The 7,282-nt window shown below is 40.1% G+C and overlaps 1 pseudogene; it reads right to left on the bottom strand.

Annotated features, from left to right (window-relative positions):
- Positions 1–2,433: 2,433 nt before the first annotated feature.
- On the bottom strand, positions 2,434–3,078 carry LOC137758487 (mitochondrial import inner membrane translocase subunit TIM14-like; annotated as a pseudogene).
- Positions 3,079–7,282: the final 4,204 nt, after the last annotated feature.

Genomic DNA, 7,282 nt, shown 5'->3' with positions numbered 1-7,282 from the left:
AGGGAAGAAAGGAGAGAAAGAGAGAAGGAGAGAAAGAGAGAAGGAGAGAGAATTCACATTTTGAAGGTACAGCTCAGCCATTACCCTAAATTTGGATATATCCCAGGGTGAGCATGAGAAGGGAGACGTGAATCTGTTGTTTTCTTACAAAGCTATGTCTATGGAACAGTAGTTTATGAGCAATTTAAAGAAATTTTAGAGTAATTTGTCTATGTTCAGTTTTTTCCGTACATGTTGATTTGGGAACCAACCCCCCATTAGAGGCTATTCTACTAGATAGCAATGAATGATTGTTACTATTGTGTTTTGTAAGAGTGTTTTCCAATTGTTTAATGCATTTGAATTCTCTTCACCCAACTAAATTTACTGTCTTTGGAAGAAAATGTAAGGTCATCGCTACCACACAATGTTGCACTTAAACTTTTCTCCTCAGGGTCTGCAGCAGGTGTAAGTCAAGACTGTGGGCTCCATATGTTGACTTCCCAGGTTCAAATTTTAGCTCCGTCCCTTATTACCTGAGTGACTTTGAATAAGTTACTGAGTCTCAGTTTTTTTCTCATCTGTAAGGTGAAGATAATGCTACTACTGACCTCATAGGGTTATTGGAAGGATAAAATGAAATAATGCATGTAATGTGTTTTGCCCAGCACCTGGTGTTTAGTAGGCATTCAGTAAATCTTAGCTGTGATTGTAACAGGTCAGGGTTGCATGGCTGCATGGTGAGTCTGCAATTTGAGGAGTTGCCACTAAAAATAGTGACTTCTCACTATGGTGGTAAGATCCAGTCAGGCTTCCTTCTAACAGACATCTGGTCAGCATGTTATTCCCATTAGTTATGAGTTTTTTCCATAATAATACGTTTAGTAAGTTTACAGATCTGAACAATTACTAAGTTCTAAGGACCACAAAGAAAATGTGATACACTTAGAGCAAAATGGTATGAAATAGACTTAAGTAAAGTTTGGGTCCCTTTTTAGTTTCCACTAACAGTTATCAACTACTTTTTAGTTCCTTGTCCTATTTCCAGGTGTTAATGGAAGATAATCTTCCTCCTATTATTAACAAACTTGCTTTGCATGTTTAAAACACCAGCTTTGGCACTGGTGCTCAAAGGTCTTAGCAGCTTGGCGAAAAGACCATAAGAACAGTTTTCTCCTATTTTCAGTTTTCTCATTCTCTTGCCTCGTGGGTTCTCAGTCCTCATTCTAGGATTGCTTAAGGGGAAAAAAATCTCATCACCCTTCCAATTATTTTATTTCTCTTCTCTGGGCAAAAAACTTACAGGGAAAGTTAAAAAAAGAACTGTGACCATATTGTGCACATACCCTTTTCTAATCAGGAGTTTCCTTGGTAGTTGGCTTTGCAGCCTTTAGCTGGGAAATCCCCCATCTCCTATTACTCCTTTCTAATCATTGCTTAATATCATTAAAATTGGTTTCTCTAGAGCAGAGGCTGGCAAACTATGGCCCACAGCCTTGCTGCTTGTGTTTGTAAATAAAGCTTTATTGGAACACAGCCATGCCCATTTGTTTACCTATTGTGTGTGGCTGCTCTCCTGCTGCGACAGCAGAGTTGGGTAGTTGCCACAGAGACCATATGGTCCAAAAGCCTAAAATATTGACTGTCTGGCCCTTCTAGAGAAAGTTTACAGACCCACTGCTCTAGAGCATCTATAGCTTTCAGCTTTGTATTAGTTATCTATTGCTGAATAACAAATTACCCCAAAATTTAGCAGCTTAAGGCAAGACATATTGTTTCCCAGTTTCTGTGGGTCAAGAATTCAGGAGTGGTTTAAATGGGTGGTTCTGATTCAGGGTTTCTTATGAAGCTGCAGTCAAGACATCAACCAGGACTCCAGCTGTCTGAAGCCTTACCTGGAGCTGAAGCCTCCGCTTCCAAGATGGTTCCCTCACATGGCTGTTAGTAGAAGGCCTGGTTCCTTGCTAGCTGTTGGCAGGAGGTCTCAGTTCCTTGACACATGGACCTCTCCACAGGGCTACTTGAGTGTCCTCACAACATAGCAATCGGCTTTCCTCCAGCAAGTGATCTGAGGGCAAGGAGAAGCCTGTAACATCTTTTATGATCTAGTGTCAGAAGTCACACACTCTTATTTGCACATTACTCTATTTTATTTTACTTTTGGGCCGCGCTGTGTGGCATGAGGGATCCTAGTTCCCCGACCAGGGATCGAACCTGTGCCCCCTGCAGTGGAAGCGTGGAGTCTTAACCACTGGACCGCCAGGGAAGTCCCTGAACATTACTCTATTTATTAGAAGGAAGTTACTGAGTTCAGTCCACACTCACAGAGAGGAGAATTAAGCTTCATCTTTTATTTTTAATTATTTATTTATTATTTATTGAGGTATTTTATGATAAAAGCTGGTACTCATATACATCAATGAAAAAGAACTTAAAATTCATCATATATATACTTCATTTTCTAGCTTGAACTTCTAGTAAATCTTTAGCTTCATTGATTTCTGACTGTTATCTAAGGAGATCCTGCCTTGTCTGGGTGATTTAAATGCATAATACGTCCATGAGCATCTCTGTTGGCTGTAGGGCTTACTCCTAGTATTTTTAAAAAATTATTAATTAATTAATTAATTAACTTATGGCTGTGTTGGGTCTTCGTTTCTGTGCGAGGGCTTTCTCTAGTTGCGGCAAGTGGGGGCTGCTCTTCATCGCGGTGCGCGGGCCTCTCACTATCGCGGCCTCTCTTGTTGCGGAGCACAGGCTCCAGATGCGCAGGCGCAGCAATTGTGGCTCATGTGGCCCTAGTCGCTCTGCGGCATGTGGGATCTTCCCAGACCAGGGCTCGAACCCGCGTCCCCTGCATTGGCAGGCAGATTCTCAACCACTGCGCCACTAGGGAAGCCCCCTACTCCTAGTATTAATGCTGCTTCCCATTTTGTCATTTTGGGTTCACACTCACCTCTGTAATAGCCACTGGTGAGGGCAGATTTTGATAGACTGTGAAACATGTTTTACTTGAGGCTCCATATGCTTCATGGCTTGCAAAACGTAACAGCCTGCACATCCTGCAGCAGCAGTGGTCTGTCCAACGACTACCAGTGTATTGGCCGTAGTTCTGGCTCAGCTCCTCTGCCTCCAGGGAGAGCACAGTTGATTCCAGCCCAGAAGCCACAGGCACCGACTTCATTCCTCCATCAGAAAGCAACGTGGCTGCCACCAGCAAGCACAAACCGCCCAGACACGGGGGCCCCAGCACTTCAGCTTCATCTTTTAAAGGAAAGTGTATCAAAGAATTTATGGACATATTTTAAAATCACCATCCTTAACTCCAAAGCTTTTGTTAAAAAATAAATTTATTTGTTTTTGTTTTTGGCTGCGTTGGGTTTTTGTTGCTGCACGCGGGCTTTCTCTAGTTGCGGCAAGCGGGGGCTACTCTTCATTGTGGTGCACGGGCTTCTTTCTCATTGCGGCGGCTTTTCTTGTTGCGCAGCACAGGCTCTAGGCACGCGGGCTTCAGTAGATGCGGCATGTGGGCTCAGTAGTTGCGGCACATGGGCTCTAGAGCGCAGGCTCAGTAGTTGTGGCGCACGGGCTTAGTTGCTCCGTGGCATGTGGGATCTTCCCGGACCAGGGCTCAAACCCGTGTCCCCTGCATTGGCAGGCGGATTTTTAACCACTGCACCACCAGGGAAGTCCCCAAACCATTTTTAAAGGTTTTTTTTTTTTTTCTTTTTAAAGGCTTACAAGAGGAGTTAAACTTTTTCCATAAAGGACCAGTTAGTAAATATTTTTGGCTTTGTGGGCCATATGATCTCTGTTGCAACTACTCAACTCTGTATCAGGAAAGTAGCTTAGACAATAGGTAAATGAATGGGCATGGCTGTGTTCCAATTAAATTTTATTTACAAAAAATAGGCAAGGAGTTGGATATGGCCCATGGGCTGTAGTTTGCCATCCTCTAGTCCAGAAGGTTCTTCTTCAAGAACACAAACCAGGGACTTCCCTGGTGGTCCAGTGGCTAAGACTCCGTGCTCCCAATGCAGGGGGCCCGGTTTTGATCTCTGGTCAGGGACTAGATCCCACATGCTGCAACTAACAGGTCTCATGCCGCAACTAAAGAGCTCACGCACGGCAACGAAGATCCTGCTGCCGCAGCTAAGACCCAGCACAGCCTAAATAAATAAATAAATAAACATTTAAAAGAACACAAACCAAAAAGTTGACTCACATAGAAGACATAAAATTTAAAGCCAGGGATCTGTGCATCTTTGACCCTTCTCAACCAAGTCATAAGCTCCTCCAGGATAAGAACCATGGCTTACAGTTCTTTTTATTCTCCTTCAGCATTTAATAAGGTTCTGAGCATGCAGTTGCTATTTAATTAATAATTGTTTATTATTTAATGGGTTCATAGTATTCTGTTGTATGACTATTCTATAATACTTAAGCAATTGTTTCTAGTCTTTGTTGGTACAAATAAGCTGCAATAAATACGGTTCTACATACATATTTGTACACACGTATGAGTGTATTCTAGGAGAGATTCCTAGAAGTATAATTATTGAGTCAAATATCATGCGTACTCTTGGGACTTCCCAGGCAGTCCAGTGGTTAAGACTCTGTGCTTCCACTGCAGGGGGCACGGCCAAAAAAAAAAAAAAAGATCATGTGTACTCTTAATCTGACAAAAAGAATTTCAAATTAATGTTAATGTGTAATTTATTTCATATAATAAATGTACAATATTTCAGGACAAAATAAAGATATACAAGGTGCCTTGAACTTTATTTATAGACTTGTATTTCCTGTGTGATCTTCATAGAACACTGTAAGCCCTTTATATGCAAAGTAGTACAATTGAATGCTGATGACCAATGTACCTATTGTCAAGGTGGTGTATGTAGGTCACAGAGCAGGCAGAAATGAAATAAGTCTCTTGTTACCATGTTTTCAGAAACTTCTTGAGATGCCTCATAGAACTTTTAGATTTCCCAGAACATAATACACAAATCACCACTAGCACTGCCCTTGCCACATCAAAAACTCCTATCCTGAGAGTCCTTGTTAAAACACAAATATGTTCAGGAGGCAGTATATCCCCTTATCTCACTATTATGTCAGTGTATACTATGGAAAGTACCAAAGGATTGGCCTTGCATCAGTGGACCAAGAAAGGGCGACATTTTAAAAAGTCATTTTTGGGACTTCCCTGGTGGTCCAGTGGTTAAGAATCCGCCTTCTAATTCAGGGGACATGGGTTCGATCCCTGGTCGGGGAATTAGGATCCCATATGCCGTGGGGCTACTGAGCCCGCATGCCACAACTAGAGAAGTCCGTGTGCCACAACAAATATCCCCGTGTGCCACAACTAAGACCCGAAGCAGCCAAGTAAATAAATAAATGAATAAAAAGTTATTCTCGATTAAAAGAATTTGCTGGAGAGGGGAGGAAAGGACCAAATTGTATTGAGTACTTACTAAGTATCAGATTCTTTACTCATGTTTCCGGTTAAAGTAGATATTATTTATCTTTCTTTCGCAGATGAGGAAACATGCTCAGAGGATTTATTGACTTTATTTACCTGTCAGTCAAGTTTGATTTGAATTGGGGTCTAACTCCTAAGCTGTTTCTACTATATTATGCTTCCTCCCAATATGCTCAGAATGTACTGATATTCTCATGCTAGAGACATACAAGACCTCAGAGCACTGATTTCCCTAGCCTGGCCTTATGACACTAATGAACTTCAGGAAAATTTCAGCCTTTGCTCTGTCCAAGAACAAAGCAGGAGCTGTCCATCTGAAAGCAGACTTTTCAGCAGGTAAAGGGAAGCCAGCAGAAGAGATAGGGTAACCAGAAGTGATTACCTTGACCTAGAGTTGAGAGAAATGGAATGATTTAATTTAGTCATATTGTCTGGTCATTATGCTTATTAGAGGAAATAAAAAAGAAAGGGAAGGCAAATGGAAAGGAAAAGAGTGGTGGTTAGGGGAATACCTGAGAGAAATAAACTGTTTGCTATTTATGGTCCCAATGAGGCAAAATCAAAACTGAAACTTCTTTGCTCTGCCTCTTTATGATTTTACTTTAGGGGGAAAATCTATTTCACTGTATTTCAGTTTCTCTACCTAATAAATATTAGAAACAAACTTTGCTATTTTAATAACTACTTCTGTCCCTGTGCTTGGAGATTGTTCCTGGATTGTATTTCTTCCAAATATATAATATATATGAACATATATATTATAATGAAAAAGCTAGAGTAAAATTTCACTCATTTGGACTCTAGTAATTCAGAATTAAAAAAATCAGTTGTGGGTTGTGCTGAAATTTATGTTATTGGGGGTATAGATTTTTAAAAAAAGACAATGAAGTCATTGAAAAAACAAATGGTGATAGTCAAGTCATTTAAGGGAATTAATAACCTGTAAATAATTTAACACCTATTTCATATTTATTGCTTCTGTCTGAATTCAGACCCCCCAAAATGTTGAATTTATTCAGTAAAGAAACTCTTGTTTACATGGCATTCAACAACTGAATTAATCCCTAAGGGGCTATTATACACCTTAGATCTGCATTTTGGGAACGCTGAAAGTAAGAGGTTAAAAAATAATTTTTGGAAGGAAGGGTTATGCTAAAAGGAAGTAGAGAATTAGGGTCTAGAAACTATTATTGGAATCGACACGTAAGAGGTTTTTTGGTGACATCCAGAGGTTAGTTTTGGTAGTGTGGTGTGAATGGAAGCAAATTTTCAGGGATTTCAGGAATGACTAAGTAGTAAGGAACATTCATTCCAAATATTTGGCAGGGAAATGAAGGAGAAAAAGGACAGTGACAATGGGGGGTGGGAAATAACTGCAAGTGAAGATTTTTGCAAAAAATGGGAGACTTCTGCATGATGGGAGGCAGAAAAAGAAGATTACTCTAGAAAGAAATGGAAAGGAATGGGATTAAAACATTGGGTAGAAATGAGGAAATTAATAAATTAGACCTTACAAAATAGAAAAAAATTCTGGTCTTTGAAAGGCAGTCTAAGAAAATGAGAAGACAAGGCACACACTGGGAAGAAACATTTGCAAAACACATATCTGATAAAGTATTGGTAACCTGAATATGTAAAAGACTCACTAAACTCAATACTAAGAAAACAATCAAAAAAAGAAAAAGAAAAAATGGGCAAAATATTTGAACAAACATTTTACAGAAGAAGATATACGGATGGCAAATAAGTACATGAAAAGATGCTTGACACTATTAGTCATTAGGAAAACGCAAATTAAAATGACAATGAGGCATCACTACA

This window comes from Eschrichtius robustus, chromosome 2 (genome assembly GCF_028021215.1).
Source record: "Eschrichtius robustus isolate mEscRob2 chromosome 2, mEscRob2.pri, whole genome shotgun sequence".
Taxonomy (NCBI): Eukaryota; Metazoa; Chordata; class Mammalia; order Artiodactyla; family Eschrichtiidae; genus Eschrichtius; species Eschrichtius robustus.
Note: the sequence above shows the minus strand (reverse complement) of the source record. Positions and strands in the feature narration are given on the sequence as shown.